Source organism: Anolis carolinensis, unplaced genomic scaffold, assembly GCF_035594765.1.
Source record: "Anolis carolinensis isolate JA03-04 unplaced genomic scaffold, rAnoCar3.1.pri scaffold_10, whole genome shotgun sequence".
In the NCBI taxonomy this organism is placed as follows: domain Eukaryota; kingdom Metazoa; phylum Chordata; class Lepidosauria; order Squamata; family Dactyloidae; genus Anolis; species Anolis carolinensis.
This window is the reverse complement of record NW_026943821.1, coordinates 15,375,755-15,395,275: the sequence shown is the minus strand read 5'-3', so window position 1 is coordinate 15,395,275 and position 19,521 is coordinate 15,375,755. Positions and strand designations below refer to the sequence as shown.

Here is a 19,521-nt window from a genome sequence, read left to right as displayed (position 1 = left end):
TCAGATTCACTGTGTGTAAATGAAAAAAAAAATCTCCTTTGCCAGACAGATAAACTCAGGATGTTTGTGCAATTCACCAGGGACTGAGAGTCTGCTGCTCCCTCGTGGAAACGGGCTTAGAGTATGTACATTCATTAACTTTTTTATATTTAGGAGCCTCCGGTGGCATAGTGGATTAAAGCCTTGTGACTTGAAGGTTGGGTTGCTGACCTGAAGGCTGCCAGGTTCGAATCCCACCCAGGGAGAGCTCCCTCTATCAGCTCCAGCTCCATGTGGGGACATGAGAGAAGCCTCCCACAAGGATGGTAAAAACATCAAAACATCCGGGCATCCCCTGGGCAACGTCCTTGCAGACGGCCAATTCTCTCACTCCAGAAGCAACTCCGGTTGCTCTTGACACGAATAAAACCCCACCTTTTTATTGACAGACAGGTTCTTGATTATCTAAGAGCAGACCTCTGTCCTTTGAGTCTTGTACAGTTGAGTCTCACTTATCCAACACTCACTTACCCAACATTCTGGATTATCCAACACATTTTTGTAGTCAATGTTTTCAATGCATTGTGATATTTTGGTGCTAAATTCGTAAATACAGTAATTACTACATAGCATTAATGTGCAATGAACTACTTTTTCTGTCAAATTTGTTGTATAACATGATGTTTTGGTGCTTAATTTGTAAAATCATAACCTAATTTGATGTTTAAAAGGCTTTTTCTTAATCTCTCCTTTATTATCCAACATATTCACTTATCCAACGGTCTGCTGGCCCGTTTATGTTGGATAAGTGAGACTCTACTGTACTTTTGTTTCCTGGGCTCCACATTTTTGTTTGGCATAGAATTTGACATTTGAGCTCATCAAAAGCTCATCAGCATATCTGCACTCTTGTTCCCTCCTGGACTGCACTCTCCCAGGAGGCATCTCTGTAGCTGATTGGTCCTTTGCTCTGACCAATCCCCAACTGCCATTCTCCCTCCCAGCCAACCCTGGAGCAGATCCTAGTCTGCCTCTATTTCAGCCAATCAGGGGACAGAGTGGGAAGTCTGAACAGCTGTCAAAACTGTATAAGATATTTTGTATTTTTTCTGTGAAGCCATGCTTGTACATTTTGAAGTAAATTGCTTGTACTCGCATCTCTTTCGGCCAAATTGTATAATTTATTTACAGTATTTATATTCCGCCCTTCTCACCCCGAAGGGGACTCAGGGTGGATCACATTATATACATATAGGGCTAACATTCAATGCCCATATACACATAGAACCAAGGCAGAGACAGACGCAGAGGCAATTTAACCTTCTCCTGAGGGGATGTTTGATTCTGGCCACAAGGGGGAGCAGCTGCTTCATCATCCACTGTGACGGCACTTCCTCATTCCAACGTCATAAATTAGTTAAATTTGCCTCCCCACTTTATAAGTGGTACCTTATTTCCTACTTGATAGATGCAACTATCTTTCGGGTTGCTAGGTCAGCAAGGAGCAGGGGCTATTTTTTATTTTTTAATTGACGGGTGCTTACCCTGCCATGGGGTGGCCTTGAACTCATGACCTCATGGTCAGAGTGATTTATTGCAGCAGGCTGCTCACCAGCCTGCGCCACAGCCCGGCCCCTGTGACTTGTCTTCAACCTGGTGAGTTGGTTTCTCAGTCCTGGCTTATCTGGTTTAGCTTACATTTGCCAGGCACGGACTTTCTAGCTGTGGTCCTAGCTAAGATGGGGAACATTTTTCAGCAAAAAGCTGACTTCAGTTTCAGAAAAGTTCTAAGAGCTATATGCTAGGAGTGGATATGCCAAGGGCTAAAGCATAGTGCTAAAACACACCAGCTCAGAGTCCTTATGTCTGTAGCTCAGCTTTAGGAGAGGCATTTCAGTCTTCTGATCGGGAGGAAAACCCTCACCAAAGCTGGGAAGCCCCAATTACCAGGAAGGGACTGTTGGGAAGTCCAGAGGGTTATTGCTGTTTTTAAATTGCTTAGATTTTAGCTTGTTTTTGTAAGCCACTCCGAGCCTTGGGGGAGTGTTTTAAAGATATTTTTGAAAGATATTTTAAAGATGTTTTTAAATTATTAGATTTTAGCCTTTCTTGTAAGCCGCTCCGAGCCCTAGGGGAGTGGTGGCATATAAGTTTAAATAATAAATAAATAAAATAAATATGGGGAACCCAGGAGATCTGGATTGTCCTATGATTAGGGGAACTCATAATCTAGAACTTTGCATTGGAGTTCATTTGGACTGGATGGCTGTTGAAATGGATGGCTCTTGTGGTCTCTTCCCAAACTATGATTTTATGATCCTGTGGTATGCTAAGAAGAGGAGGCAGGCTGGTGCTGGGCAAAGTTCTAGATTGGCATGTCTCCACCATTATGCTAGCTGGAGCTCATGGAATCTGCAGTCTGCTGGCTTTACCCAAAGCACCACTGCTATGGTTCTGTTTACATAGAAAGCAGTGTGACTCTGAACTCTTGCTGCTGGGAGAAACAAATTCAATGAAAAGGAGGCTGCAGTGACAGTAGATACTAAGGACTGGAGACCCCATCAAGCTTCTTAAGTGAAGCAGGCAGGGACTGCTGTTGTTCCTCTCTTCAGGGAGACTTGGCAGGATATTGAGCAGTAAATACGCCCACCAGGATGAATCTCTGCGTCAGATCATTAATCACCCAGGATCTTCAAAGGTTGTCCTGACTCTTAACTGCCTAATTTGCTTCTATCAATGTCCCCTATAGCAAAGGCGAGAGCAACAGCTCCCCACCCATTTTTGAAGCCTTTGGACTCCCTCATTTTTCTATAGGCAAAAAAGGAGAAGGATGCCCCAAAAGCTTCAAGGAAGCACCCTGTGTCCTCTAATTGATTCCAAAACAATCATAACATCTTTTAAAAAGGATCACAAGATGGATTTACAAACTCTTAACTAGTGGGGATTCATGATGAGGTTCATTAACCACTTAATATGACACATCTCCCCCACTTCTCAACAATTCTACCTTTTCCAGCCTGGTAAATACACAGCTAAGAGCAGGGGTCCCCAAACTTTTTAAACAGGGGGCCAGTTCACGATCCTTTGGACCGTTGGAGGGCCGGACTATAGTTGGCCACCAAGCCAATAATAATAATAATAATAACAACAACAACAACAACAACAATAAAGAGAGTTGGATGAGATCCTTTGGGCCATTGAGTCCAATCCCCTTCTGCCGTTGTGCACCAAAAGCACAAGCAAAGCACCCCTGACAGATAGTCTCAATGTTAATTAATTAAAAATAATAATAATAATAATAATAATAATAATAATAATAATGAGGGTTGGAAGAGACCCCTTGGGCTATTTAGTCCAATCCCCTTCTGCCTTTGTGCACTGAAAGCACAAGCAAAGCACCCCTGACAGATGGCCACCCAGCCTCAATGTTAATAATAATAATAATAATAATAATAATAATAATAATAATAATAATAATAATACAGGGTTTTGGAACACAATACTCCTGAACTCACAATCGTGTTAAAAAACAAAGTATGGATTGTCGATGTTGCAATCCCAGGGGACAGCAGGATTGAGGAAAAACAACTGGAAAAGCTGACACGATATGGGGATTTAAAGATCGAATTACAAAGACTCTGGCACAAGCCAGTCAAGGTAGTCCCAGTGGTGATCAGCACACTGGGTTCAGTGCCTAAAGACCTTGGACTGCTCTTAAACACAATCGGTGCTGCCAAAATTACCATCTGCCAGCTGCAGAAGGCCACCTTGCTGGGATCTGCTCACATTATTCACCTATACATCACACAGTCCTAGACACTTGGGAAGTGTCCGGCGTGTGATCCAGTACAACAGCCAGCAGAGTGTCTGCTGTGGACTCATGTTGTTGTGTTTCAAATAATAATAATAATAATAATAATAATAATAATAATAATAATAATAATAATAATAATAAGGATTGTAAGAGAAGAAGAGGCCCCTTGGGTCATTTAGCCCAACCCCCTTCTGCCCTTGTGCCATGGGGGCCGGATAAATGGCTTCAATGGGCCGCATCCGGCCCCCGGGCCTTAGTTTGGGGACCCCTGGCTAAGAGGTTTCTGAGGAGCTGGAAAGTGACACCCACAATGCTTTCCCAGTTATGGGACATACAGTTCTGTCGTAATAGGTATATTTGAAGATGCAGGATCTCAGCCAGTATTCATAACTACCGTATATACTCGAGTATAAGCTGACCCAAATATAAGCCAAGGCACCTAATTTTACCACAAAAAAACTGGGAAAACATTGACTCCAGCATAAGCCGAGAGTGGGAAATTTCAGAAATAAAAATAGATACCAATAAAATTACATTAATTGTGGCATCAGTAGGTTAAATGTTTTTGAATATTTACATAAAGCTCAAATTTAAGATAAGACTGTCCAACTCTGATCAAATCATTATTCTCATCTTCTTCAATGTAAATGCCCTTATGTATCCTTTTAATAATAATAGAGTAAAAGAATACATGTAATAATAATAATAATAATAATAATAATAAATACAGGAAAATAATACATATAATAATAAATAGAGTAAAATAATAAATGCAATAATAATAATAATAATAATAATAAGTGAAATAATAAATGTAATAATAATAATAGAGTAAAATAAATGTAATAGTAGCAACAATAATAGAGAAAAATAATAAATGTAATAATAATAAGAAGAAGAGAGTGAAATAATACATGTAATAATAATAATAATAATAATAATAATAATAGAGTAAAATAAATGTAATACTATCAACAATAATAGAGAAAAATAATAAATGTAATAATACCAATAATAATAGAGAAAAATAATAAATGCACCATATATTCTTCAGTATAAGCTGACCCAAATAGAAGCCAAACAGGACCCTCACCCGAGTATCAGCCGAGGGGGGCTTTTTCAGTCTTAAAAAAAGGGCTGAAAAACTAGGCTTATACTCGAGTATATACAGTATCCCCTGGATGTGGATTTCTGATCTGGTCACTTTCAGTTTTTGGCCCGCAAGCCTTTTAATGTTGCCCATCACTATCCCAAAAAAGGCAACCAGGGACAGATTAATATAGGCAGGATCCCTTAAACTATGTACGATCTTGACATGTGACATATTACCAAAAGTATGTATTTTCTAAAAAACGTTTGTCCCATGTTTAGGGACCCTCATAATCTGGCATCCCACACTGGAGTTTAGTTCCGTGCTATCTGAAGTAGTGGTCTGTGGATTGGTGCTTGTCTATAAGCCATTGGCTGCCAGTCCATGGGCAGTTTCAAGGAAAAAAAGAAATCAATGCAACCAAACGCCACAAATATGATGCTGCTACTACCTGGCACAAAGGGGAAAAACATACTGGCTGCTAACATTGCATAGTTTAGAAATAACTGATTTAGTTCAGATGTAAATAAAAATATCTGGGATACTTTCTAAACCAATAGACATTAGGAATTAAACTTGCTGAGAAGCCACCTGCAGAGACTTTGATTTGTTGACAGGACCTCAGTAATGCACATTGCTAGGAAACAATGGATTCTGCTGCTCCATGTCTTGTTGTAAATAGAGTATGGCAAGCATAAAGTCCTGTGCAATTGCAATCTACTTGTATAAACACGAGGAAACAACAACAACAACAGCAACAAAACAGCAAGGAGGGAATACAGCAGGTAAAACATGACCTGGGATAGGGAAACACTGAGTCCTTCCTACTTTTGAGGACCTTTTTAGAAAAGACCAGAAACTCTTGTCATAGGCAATTGTCCTCATTGATTTATTTATTATTTATTTATTTACAGCATTTATATTCCGCCCTTCTCACTCCGAAGGAGACTCAGGGCAGATCACATTACACATATAGGCAAACATTCAATGCCTTTTAACATAGAACAAATACAAGACAAACACAGGCTCCGAGCGGGCCTCAAACTCATGACCTCCTGGTCAGAGTGATTCATTGCAGCTGGTTGCAGCTGGCTTGCTCTCCAGCCTCCGCCACAGCCCGGGCCTTGATAGCCAATATATGCTTGGTAATAATAATAAGAGTTACAGTTCAACATATCTGGTGGAAGGAGAGATAGGAATGGTTGGTTAAAGCACTGGGCTTTAGAAACACCTCACAGACTCGGTCTGGAATTAGTTGGTCTCCATCACCATTTAGAAGTGACCGGAGAGCTGTATTGCAGTTCATCGACCCACATGGAATGACCACCATTACTGTCAGATAATGTGACACATTCTAAGCAGTGTTGCTTTTTGTAATTGTGCTATCTCTGGCAATTTCATGAACATGTTTTGTCAACCCATTGAAAATAATAACCAACACCAGGATCACAGTTATTTTCTTTCCCCAGAGGTGCTGACTCTCAATTTGTAAGCCTTAATAGATTGGAAACGGTGCAAAAGAAATATGATTAGCCATCAACCAGGAACTGTTGGGAACATAAGCATGAAACAGGATTCAGAAAGATATAGGAGTTGAAAATTTCCACTTTGTACCTGCCTGTGGTCCTTCTTAACCTTTGCTTGGACTTCAGAATCCTGAATTGTGTTTCCTAATCAAAAATCACAAAATTCATGTCAATCCTACCAGGCTCTGAGAATGGAAAGATTTTGATTTTTTGGTCCTTCGTTTGGAATGTTCCGAGATGGGAATAATCTGCATCGGTATCCAAGGGAACCATCCTTGAATGAAAGGCAGACTGATTGATCTAATCTTCCCTCTTCTTCCGTTCACCAAAACTATTAACCCTAAGTAAGCCTCAAAAGTCTTTGTTCTCTCCTGTATTTGAGCACAGCTGTGAAACGTATTGTGACGTCCTGTGCTGAGAGCAGGTCAGAAGATCTCATCCTCTATGCCAGTGGTTCTCAACCTGGGGTCCCCAGATGTTTTTGGCCTTCAACACCCAGAAATCCTAAGAGCTGGTAAACTGGCTGGGATTTCTGGGAGTTGAAGGCCAAAAACATCTGGAGACCACAGGTTGAGAAACACTGCTCTACGCTTTTGCACACTTGAAAGTCAATGATCCAACTGTCTCCACTCCTGGAGGTGTCTGAGGTTGGTTCAGTGACACATGACTGACTTGCATCCCATGCAGATTACTGTGGACATGAAGCACTGCAGCCAGAGTAACGAATGGAGATGGTTACATGCGACATACAATTCTTCTATTCCAGTCTCAACACTGGCTGTCTGTCTACTTCTAGGAACAATCCAGAATTATATTCTGGATTATCCAACGCATTTTTGTAGTCAATGTTTTCAATGCATTGTGATATTCTGGTGCTACATTCGTAAATACAGTAATTACTACATAGCATTAATGTGTAATGAACTACTTTTTCTGTCAAATTTGTTGTATAGCATGATATTTTGGTGCTTAATTTGGAAAATCATTAACCTAATTTGATGTTTAATAGGCTTTTCTTTAATCCCTCCTTATTATCCAAGATCAGGGGTCCCCAAACTTTTTAAACAGGGGGCCAGTTCACAATCCTTCAGACCATTGGAGGGCTGGACTATAGTTGGCCACCGAGCAATAATAATAATAATAATTATTATTATTATTATTATTATTATTAATAATAATAACAGCAATAATAATAAAAAGAGGGTTGGAAGAGACCCTTTGGGGCATTGAGTCCAATCCCCTTCTGCTTTTGTGCACCGAAAGCACAAGCAAAGCACCCCTGATAGATGGCCACCCAGCCTCAATGTTAATAATAATAATAATAATAATAATAATAATAACAATAACAACAGCAATAATAATAAAAAAGAAGGTTGGAAGAGACCCTTTGGGCCATTGACTCCAATTCCCTTCTACCTTTGTGCACCGAAAGCACAAGTAAAGCACCCCTGACAGGTGGCCACCCAGCCTCAATGTTAATAATAATAATAATAATAATAATAACAACAGCAATAATAATAATAAAGAGGGTTGGAAGAGACCCTTTGGGCCATTGACTCTAATCCCCTTCTGCCTTTGTGCACCGAAAGCACAAGCAAAGCACCCCTGACAGGTGGCCACCCAGCCTCAATGTTAATAATAATAATAATAATAATAAAGAAGGTTGGAAGAGACCCTTTGAGCCATTTTGTCCAACCCCCTTTTGCCTCTGTGGACCAAAAGCACAAGCAAAGCACCCCTGACAGATGGCCACCCAGCCTTAATGTTAATAATAATAATAATAATAATAACAACAACAACAACAACAATGGTTGTAAGAGAAGAAGATAACCCTTGGGTCATTTAGCCCAACCCCCTTCAGCCCTTGTGCCGTGGGGGCCAGATAAATGGCTTCGGTGGGCCGCATCCGGCCCCTGGGCCTCAGTTTGGGGACCCCTGTCCAAGATATTCACTTGATTTATCCAAGGTTCTGCCATTTAGCTTGGATAAGTGAGACTCTACTGTATATTGTATTACATAATTATATCATTATCAATACAAGACAAATGAGGAAGCCCTATAAGCCAGGGAGGTTGCTCTACAACTCAAGCTTCAAATCGAATGCAGAAGACATCTGAGAAAAGATGCAAAAGTGGCCTGTTCACACACAAGGGCTACACGTGGCTAAGTGTGCCGAAGAGGGTGTTTGCATGTTCGGGAGAACTCACACTGGCACGTAGGTATCAGTTCTGCCTGGTACTCCCTTTTCCTGCCTCCACTGTAAGTGTTAACTTCCCACCTACGAGCAGCAGCTGTGCCCGCCCACCCTTGGCATGAAGCCTAGATCCTGCGCATACAGCACCTCCGGAGTAAGGGCCCTGGCTGACTTTCTCGGGGAAAAGCCTGCAAGAGGAGCAGCGGCATTGGATGGCAATGTGACTGATGCCTGGGGTGAGGAGCGGATTTTACATGTGTCTGCATACAGAGCTTTAAAAAGCTTTGCTGGTTTATCTTCTATTTGCTAATGACCAGGGAACTCTATGCTGGCAGAAATGAAGAATGCCGAGTTCAGTACCAGATTTGTTTTTTGCAGTGAGGCCAACAATGTGGGAGCATTTCGGTTTGGACTATAGATCACAGCATTCCCAGCTAGCATTGCCAATGGCTTTCTCAGAGGTTACATTAGTGTGATCCCTCTTGCAAACACACAACAGCCCTTTCTCACACTTCTGATAATGAGTGAGAAGCTTTTTAACACTTGCACAGTGGAGTCAAAGTGAGAGGTACAGTTATATGCCAATTGAGGAGAGGATCTTGACCTCTGTCTTGATATGAAGGCGCAGCTTCCTTCCCTGTATTTCCCTACAAACTGATTTTGTTTCCTTGGAGAAGTTACTTTGGGGAGGACACACCACAGCAGTGTTTCTTAAACTCTGCTCCTTCGGGTGTTTTTGGACTTCAGCTCTTAGAAATCCCAGATGTGAGAAATTGTGGGAGCTGAACCCCAAAACACATGGAAGAGCAGAGTTTGAGAAACACTGCACTACAGGATCATCCAAACATATACACTTCAACCGAGACATGTGTAGTCAGCATGGTGAGAATATTAGAGAAAGAACACAAAAACTGCTGCAGTTTGCTCTTGCCTGAGCCTATTGGGAAGTGAAAGATTCTATCTCCTTCCTCTTCCCTTTCTTGTGCCAAGATAATTCAGCACCTTGGGCCCCATAATTAAATTAGTACAGACAGACTACTCAGTTTGCAGCAATTGAACAGTGCTGAAAGCCAATGGGATATTTGCCTGCATAAAGAGAAGCATAGTATCTAGATGCAGAGAAGTCATGCTATCCCTCTATTCCACCTTGGTCAGACTACACCTGGAATACTATGTCCAATTTTGGGCACCACAATTTAAGGGAAATGTTGATAAGCTGGACTGTGTCCAGAGGGAGGGTGACTAAAATGACCAAGGGTCTGGAGGACAAGCCCTATGAGGAGTGGCTTAAAGAGCTGGGCAAATTTAGCCTGCAGAAGAGAAGGCTGATAGGACCAGTTTTAGGTATCTGGGTGTCACGGTTAAGGAGGATCTGACCTGGGCCACGTGTTGGTTAAGAAGACCCAGTAGAGACTGTACTATCTGAGACTTCTAAGGACTCTCTCTGTCAGCTCTTGAAAGCTATAGGACTCAAAGCAGGCTCACACAGGCAGTTCCGTGGAAACGCTTTATTGAAGACCTTCTTTACAAGTTGAGAACGAAGCTAGAACTAACGTATTCCCGCCAAACCCTGAGTATATCCACCTCCTACCTCCCCCCTTTCCATATTCACACGTATCTGCTATGTAGTCCTTTCGCAGGCTTGAAAAACCAGAGCAGGCCATAAAACCCATCCTCCTGGCCAGATGGCTCTTATCATTTAGATTATCTCCCACCCATCCCCATTGCTCTGACGGGATGTGGAGAGTTCAGCTGTTATGAGTGCTGGGCTTTCACATCCTGACACTCTCCATGATAATAACACTTTCAGGAACAAATTTCCCTTCCTAGGTGTAGATTTTGTCCACTTCCTGTTGTCTCAACCTCATTCTTAACTATGAGTCATTTGTAAGTTGGTGTTTGTGACTTGGGAACTGCCTGCATAAGATATGGACCAGCTCATTTCATGAGAAGACCCCTCCCTCGTCTTCCTCCTCCTCTCAGCTTGGATGACAATGGCTTGTGTAGTTAAAAGGGACTGTGCTCAGGGCAGCACCAGGGAAACGGCAGCTCTGGAATGGCACCGCCTGGCACTGCCACCCCAGCAAAGGTCACAGAACAAAGATGTTTGTCCTAGGAAGACTCAGGCTATCCTTTGCAAAGCTGAGCCTCTCTCTGCTTGCATGAGCCAGTGATCCTGTTGCAGTTCAGTTCAGTTGGGAAACTTCTACTTTCCCCAAAATGCCATATCTGGACATTCTGAATGGAGTATTAAAAAGTGTTCCAGGTTCAGGCAGAAATGCAAACAAAGAGGCTCTACAGCCCTATCTACACTGTCATATAAGGCCATTTCAAAATGCAGTTTAGCTGCATTGAGCTGCATTATATGGAATTGTAGACTCCTATAATCTAGTTCAATGCAGTCAAATTGCCTTCTGAATCTGCTTTATATGGCAGGGCAGAAGGTACCTGGGTTTGCTTCCCAACATTCAATGACAACAATAACACATCGAATCATGAGCAATCAAGTAAACAACATCAAGGTATACTTATAAAAGAACTCAAGAATAACAAGTTAGAAATTTAGATATACAAATAAAACAATTGGGAGACATTTCACTAATAAATCTAATAATAGGTAAAGGTAAAGTCCAGTCATGTCTGACTCTGGGGGTTGGTGCTCATCTCCATTTCTAAGCCAAAGAGCCGGTGTTGTCCATAGACATCTCCAAGATCATGTGGCCAGCATGACTGCATGAAGCGCCCTTACCTTCCCGCCGGAGCGGTACCTATTGATCTACTCACATTGGCATGTTTTCGAACTGCTAGGTTGGCTGGGGCTAACAGCAGCCGCTCCCGCCGCTCCCGGGGTTTGAACCTGGGACCTTTTGGTCTCCAGCTCAGTGCTTTAACGCACTTTGCCACTGGGGCTCCTAAAAATAAAATCTAATAATAATAAGCATTTTTAAAAAAATAAACGTATAAGGCAATTTGTGGAGGCTGCCCAGACTGAAGTAAATCTCCATTAACTAAATCAGTGTGTGTTTAATAAAATGCTAATCCTCCTCCTCCTCGTAAGTACATAGGTGAGTTTCTATCAGATTCTTAAAGGAGAAGAGGGAAGGGGCCGTTTCCAATTCTTTCAAGAGGGAGTTCCAAAGGCGGGGAGTGATGATGGAGAAGGCCCCCACTCTCGTTCCCACCGACTGCACTTGAGAGATTTACACGCAGAGAGGCAGTTTTTCAAATAGTCTGGGCGTGAACCATTTAGGGCAGGCCTGGGCAAACTTGGGTCCTCCAGGTGTTTTGGACTTCAACTGCCACAATTCCTAATAGCCTAATGGAGTTGAAGTCCAAGGGCCCAAGTTTGTCCATACCTGATTTAGGGCTTCTCATGATGTGGCCAAAATAGTTCAACTTTGCCTCTAGTATCCTTCCCTCCAGTGAGCAGCCGGGCATTATTTCCTGGAGGATGGACTGGTTGGATCTTCTTGCGGTCCAAGGCACTCTCAGGATTTTCCTCCAGCACCAAAGTTCAAAAGCGTCTATCTTCCTTTGCTCAGTTTTCCTTATGGTCCAGCTCTCGCAACCATAGGTTACTATGGGGAATACCATTGCTTTGACTATGCGGACCTTCGTTGCCAGTGTGATGTCTCTGCTTTTCACTATTTAATCAAGGTTGGCCGTTGCTCTTTTCCCAAGAAGTAAACGTCTTCTGATTTCCTGGCCGCAGTCTGCATCTGCAGTGATCTTCACGCCTGGAAATATAAAGTCTGTCACTGCCTCCACGTTTTCTCCTTCTATTTGCCAGTTATCAATAGGTGTAGTTAAGGTAATAACCAGCACTTTGCATTTAGCCTGGAAGTGGACTGGCAGCCAGTGGAGCTGCCATAACATGGGAGTGGTTTTCTCCCTGTACGGTGCTCAAGTTAGTAACATGACTGCCGATCTCTGAACCAGTTGCAGCTTCTGAATTATCTTCAAAGTCAGCCCCATGTAGAGAGTGTTGCAGTAGCCCAGATGGGAAGTAACCATGGAGTGGATTACCGTGGCCAGCTAGTGCACAAGTTTTATTCGTGCGAAGGCGTTCCTGGTCATTGCAGACACCTGGGGTTCCAGGGTCAGTGAAGAGTCTAGGATCACCCCCAGACTGCAAACCTGTGTCTGTGACCAGGTCCAGCACAGGCTGTAATCCCACACCAATGCACCTTCCGACTGACCAGGATGTCGCACCTCAGACTAGTTCACCTTGCTGTAGACACCAGGCCGCACACAGAGATAGTTTTTTTGTAATTTTATTGAGCAAAAGCAGACTATATATGGTATCAATGCAGGCAGAAATATAGTTCCAAAGGTAGTTGTAAAATAGAGTCAGTAAATCCAATAATCCATAGACAAGAAGCAAGAGTCCATTTCCAAAGATACAATAATCCAAAGGTTACAAGGATTCTCAAACAGGAGTATATCCAAAGCAGGAGTTGCATGAAGACATAGACCATCTACCCTGATGAAGCAAGAATTTGTTTGACAAAGATTTACCGTTCAACACACTGTTTTTAAAAGCAACCCAAAAATGCACTCTTTTTCCCTTCACTGGCCTCCCTTTTCCCAGCTAATCTAAGACTTCGCCGTGGCATTCCTTTCCATTGTAAACAATCAGCCTGAGAGAGCAACGGGCCTTCAGACTCACCCTGACCATCAAGGCCAAATTCCCCATTAACATTATCTTGCACCTGAGCCTGAGACAGATCAAGCTTATTATTTCCCATGGGAATGTTTCCTTGGTTCTCATCCATGACAGGCTGCATCTGGAGTTCATCCACAGGCTGTACTTCTGAACCAGCCTGTGTCTGAATTCTGTAATTCCCCATGGCATCATCTTGAAATTCATCTTGCATCCCATCATCTGATACTTGCATCTGTAAATCAAAATCCCCTTCCTCATCTTCACTCTGCTGCTGAGTCACAACACAGGATTACCTCCGTTTAGTCTGAATTTACCTTCAATTTATTAGCCCTCATCCAGTCCATCACTGATGACAAACCCCAGTTCAGGACCAGGATGGCATCCTTGGCTTTTGGTGTAATGGAGTAATCGAGCTGGGTGTCATCAGCATATATTTGACACTGAACTCCAAAACTCTGGATGATCTCTCCCAGTGGTTTCATGTAAATATTAAACAGCATGGGGGACAGAATCGAACCCTGGGGGACCTCAGGAAGTCAAACAGGTTGGACTGGATGGCCCATGAGGACTCTTCCAACTCTATGATTCTATCTGTTCTGTTCCAGTCTTTTAGCTGTTCTGGACTTTATTCCTAAATAGTTGTTGTTATTACAACATTGCATTATTCTAAGATTTAAAAAAAAATAAATTTCATATGAAACACAGAAGGAAGTTTTAGAAACAAGCAGAAGATCTTAAGCAAAAGAACACTTAACAGAAATTGAGCTCTTAACTTTCTGGGAAACTTTCTGATTTAGAAAAGATTATTTCTTGTTAAAAAAAAAAGAAAGAAGGTACATTAGGCACCAGTAGAATTAGAGATAAAAGAGCTCTCTCTCGGGAGCTTCTGTAAACAAAAGATTGAAAAACAATACGAACGTTAAAAATATCTCTGTCTTTTACAGACAGGTTGAAGTAAACAGAAGCCTGATGCATCTGTACCCAAATAGCTCTCAGCTCGTTAGGTTTTCAAGAAGAGCTGGCATATCACAAGATGGTTCGCTATGGTTTTTTTTTTTAAACATTATTATGCTGTGGTATTTCTCCATGGAGAACTTGAAAGGGACATTTGGAGGGTTTTTGAGTAGGTCTCCGAGGCCTTGAATGCACACGTTGTCATGATTTTGCCAAGCAACACAACTGAAGAGGAACAGATAGCTGTTAGTACCACGCCAGTTTGGGCAACTACAAAGCAAAGGGATTCAAGGAAGCTTTTAATATGTATTCTATTACCAATACGTTTCATGGCGTGGGAGAAGTGGAAGGAGATACCATGAAATGTATACTTTCAATAAGTAGTACAGATCTTATGGCAAGCAATGGCGGGGTGGGATCTGGAAAGCAAGTCCTGTTATGAGGCTGGGTCTCCGTACACTGCTCTATAATCCAGTTTTGTAACACAGATCAACTGCATTGATCTGAGATTTTGTGTCAGTATTTGTTTGCTTACGGAGGCATTTAATGTTTGCCATTGTATGTTGGAATCCGCCCTGAGTCCCCTTGGGGAGATAGGGCAGAATACAAATAAAGTTATTATTATCAACACAACGATGTTGTATGGCACAGCAAACAAGAAGGTCATGCTGGATTTCGTTTCACAAAATCACAAGTAGAACACTTCCCAAGTGACTAGGACTGTGTGATGTATTTTGGGATGATGTGTGCAGATCCCAGTAGGGTGGCCTTTTGCAGTTGACAGATCGTAATTTTGTCAATGTCTATTGTTTCCAAATGCCGGCTGAGATCTTTTGGCATGGCACCCAGTGTGCCCATCACCACCGGGACCACCTGCACTGGTTTCTGCCAGAGTCTTTGAAGTTCAATCTTGAGGTCCTGATAGCCGCTGAGTTTTTCCTGTTGTTTTTCGTCAATGCGGCTGTCACATGGGATGGCAACATCAATGATCCAAACCTTTTTCTTTTCCACAACTGTGATGTCTGGTGTGTTGTGTTCCAGAACTTTGTCAGTCCGGATTCGGAAGTCCCACAGTATCTTTGCGTGCTCATTTTCCAATACTTTTGCAGGTTTGTTATTATTATTATTATTATTATTATTATTATTATTATTATTATTATTTTATTATGACACAGCAAACAAGATAGACATGCTGGATTTCATATCACAAAATCACAAGTCGAACACTTCCCAAGTGTCTAGGACTGTGTGATGTATTTTCGGATGATGCGCGCAGATCCCAGCAGGGTGGACTTTTGCAGTTGGCAGATCGTGATTTTGTCAATGTCTATTGTTTCCAAATGCCGGCTGAGATCTTTTGGCACGGCACCCAATGTGCCCATCACCACCGGGACCACCTGCACTGGTTTCTGCCAGAGTCTTTGAAGTTCAAATAATAATAATAATAATAATAATAATAATAATTATTATTATTATTATTATATAGGGCAATGTAGACTGATATAATCCAGTTCAATGCAGTTCAACTACAATGAGCCCCCGATGGTGCAATGGGTTAAACCTTTGTGCCGGCAGAACTGCTGACCCAAAGGTTGGTGGTTCGAATCCAGGGAGAGCTCCCATATGTCAGCTCCAGCTTCTCATACAGGGACATAAGAGAGGCCTCCCACGGGATGGTAAAACATCAAAAATCCGGGCATCCCTTGGGCAATATCCTTGCAGACAGCCAATTCTCTCACACCAAGAAGTGACTTGTAGTTTCTCAAGTCTCTCCTGACATAAAAAAAAACCACATTTTGAAACTGAATTATAGGGCAGTATAAATCCAGCCTACAGTATAAAAGAGAGAAATGGAAACAGCCATCAAGTAGCTGAAGGTCTTAATTGTAGAAGATGGAGGAGACTTGTTCCCTATTGTTCTAGCAGGTAGAATTCAAAGGAAAATCAATTTTGGTTCAATATTTCTCTGTACTTAATTACAGCATCATGATTCCACTTTAGTTACTATGGTTGCAGCCTATGGAACCCTGGGGTTTGTAGTTTTATGAAGCACAAAAACCTACTAGCTGAGACATCAAAGGGCGCTTCCAGACAGAACGAAAATGACCACAATGGCAAACGTTATTAAGCAGGAATCACACAAACTATGAAAGTGCTGCAGTAGTTTGCTTCATCTCATGCAATCCTTAATGCAAGAAATCAACTGCTACTATACAATATGGTCAATACTGAAAGCAATACTGTATAAATGCTACAATTTTTTTACTCCAATTAACCCAGTCCTAGTTAGCATAAAAAAGAAAAAAAAAGCAGAGCAAGAATATAAATACATATCACCAAGATGGTGGCTTGACTTGGTGTGAAAGAGCAATTCTGTATCCCATCTGCTGCTAAAACTTTCAGAGCAAACACTATCTAGAAACTGCAACGGTCCCTCGCAAATGTGCTTTTTTGGCCCTGTCTTCCTGCTGCCATCTGCTGGATAAAAAATCAAACTTAAATCTGGTCAAAATAAACCTTCCTGAGAAAATGTGTTGTCGAAGGCTTTCATGGCCGGGATCACAGGGTTGTTGTATGTCTTTCGGGCTGTGTGGCCATGTTCCAGAAGCATTCTCTCCTGACGTTTTGCCCACATCTATGGCAGGCATCCTCAGAGGTTGTGAGGTATGGAGAAAACTACGCAAAGAGGTTAATATATATATATTAACCTCTTTGCGTAGTTTTCTCCATACCTCACAACCTCTGAGGATGCCTGCCATAGATGTGGGCGAAACGTCAGGAGAGAATGCTTCTGGAACATGGCCACACAGCCCGAAAGACATACAACAACCCCTTCCTGAGAAACTTCTTTAACAGGTGCAGGCTAAGAAAAGACCGAGCAGGTAATGCCTTTCCTTCCATAGAAGAGTTGTGTTGTGTCAGTGATGCTACCTATTGAATTTCTACAAGGTTGCTGTGCATTTTCTGGCTGTATGGCCATGTTCCAGAAGCATTCTCTTCTGATGTTTCACCCACATCTATGGCAGGCATCCTCAGAGGTTGTGAGGTATCACACAGCCTCTGAGAATGCCTGCCATAGATGTGGGTGAAACATCAGGAGAGAATGCTTCTGGAACATGGGCATACAGCCCGGAAAATGCACAGCAACCTAGTGATTCCGGCAATGAAAGCCTTCAACAACACAATTTCTACAAGTTTTGGCATACTATCAAAGGTACATGAGCCCCAGTGGCAAAGTGCATTAAAGCACTGAGCTGGAGACCGAAAGGTCCCAGGTTCAAACCCCGGGAGCGGAGTGAGCTCCCACTGTTAGCTCCAGCTCCTGCCTACCTAGCAGTTCGAAAGCATGCCAATGTGAGTAGATCAATAGGTACCGCTCCGGCGGGAAGGTAACGGCGCTCCATGCAGTCATGCTGGCCACATGACCTTGGAGGTGTTTACGGACAACGCCGGCTCTTTGGCTTAGAAATGGAGATGAGCACCAATCCCCAGAGTCAGACATGACTGGACTTAACGTCAGGGGAAATCTTTACCTTTACCTTATCAAAGGTACGGGAACTTTATCAAAGAACTTCATCACACAGCCAGGCTCATGAAACAGCATTTCGGGAAATAAATATCCATGCTTGGTAGGAAACTGCCCATTACTCCATGTCACTGATGCGATTCAACACAGGCAAATTTGATAGATCCCATCCCACGTGTTTACCCTGCTTTCTCCCATTTTCACAGGAATCATAAGCCCAGAAGACAATTTATCCCCATCTCTTGTCCTCCAACCTCAAATTTCTTAATCCTTTCAAAACAGTGAATCTAGTCATGAAAACCTTTGACAACGCATTGAACATCTCTACGGGTAGAAACTGTTCCAAGACATTGAAATCCACAAGCATGTGGACAACTTCAACAGAAAGGAAGAAACCATGAAAATGAACAAAATCTGGCTACCAGTATTACAAAACTCTAAAATCAAAACAGTAGATGGGAACACTAGATGGGAACCAACACTCTGAGGGCAGAGGACTGAACAAAGGATGCCCCCAGGCAAGAGACAAAAACCTTTCCAATGCTAATTAGGGTGATTAACTGAAACATTAATGCTGGCTTCCCAGTGACAAAGGACTCTTGCCATACCCTGGACTCTACACAGATATATATTCTTTCCTTTCCTTGCTTAGTTTATCCATACCTCACAACCTCTGAGGATGCCTGCCATAGATGTGGGCGAAACGTCAGGAGAGAATACTTCTGGAACATGGCCACACAGCACGAAAGACATACAACAACCCTGTGATCCCGGCCATGAAAGCCTTCGACAACACATGTTCCAAGACACATGAATTGGAAAAACTAAGGACCAGGAAAGCACATCTACTATGCTCTCCGACTTTCCTTTGACGTTGCAGAGACACAGATACTATCCTACAATTTCTCACAGCCAAAAGGACTTTCAAAACACCATAGGCCCACCATATTTACGACCGCCTGGAACGCAACAGCAAGGATGGGGCCTGCCATGTGCCATCACATGACGCATGGCAGGTGCTCACCTTCCCTTTCACCGGCAATTGCCGGCCTGAAAGGACTGTGTGAAGTGGTAAAAAGTCACCTTATGCCTGAGGTCTATTTAACTGGAGAGAAAAGAGACAGAAGCCTTTTTTATATAAAAATGAACATGCCTTGCAAAACATATGGAGCGTAGGATGTTGCCACTTACTGACATCACTAGAGGACTTGAGATGTTGCAAGTGGAACTGCCAGGGATTTAACCTGGGACCTTTAATATACAGAAACTCTGTTGTGCCACTGAGTTGTGTCATTCCAGGCTACCACTGTGGCTATAAATATAAATTCTATATCATGTTTGCTGCTTCTTTTCCACATTGGATGCATTTTAATTTCAATTGTTGTTTTGACCATGTTGACTTTGGGTTGGCCTGTGTTTTATGAGGCTTTTTCAACATCATTTTTCTATAGCAATTACAGTAGACTCTCAGTTAACCGGCATCCATGGGGGTTGTGAGATGCTGGATAAATGTAGTTTCTGGTTGCTTGAGAGTTACTATTAAAATTGGCCTAACTATGCATAATAAGCAATAAAAATAAAATTATGTTGTTTTATGTGATTATAATGTTGTAATTTTACTGATTTATGTTTTAATGTATGTAGTTCGGGCTTGTCCCCATGTGAGCCTCCCCGGGTCCCTTCAGGGAGATGGAGGCGGGATACAAAAAAAATTACCATATATACTTGAGTATAAGCCGACCCCAATATAAACCGAGGCACCTAATTTTACC

General features: G+C 42.3%; 1 protein-coding gene and 1 long non-coding RNA gene across 3 annotated transcripts in view; one reads left to right on the top strand and one right to left on the bottom strand.

The window, feature by feature from the left end:
* Window positions 1–19,521, bottom strand: part of mag (myelin associated glycoprotein) — an 89,690-nt gene that overhangs the window by 68,544 nt on the left and 1,625 nt on the right. The window lies entirely within an intron of this gene.
* LOC134293815 (uncharacterized) lies at window positions 8,362–19,349 on the top strand. Its single transcript, XR_010000777.1, has 2 exons — window positions 8,362–8,839; window positions 17,956–19,349. It is a non-coding gene; the product is annotated as an uncharacterized LOC134293815 (long non-coding RNA).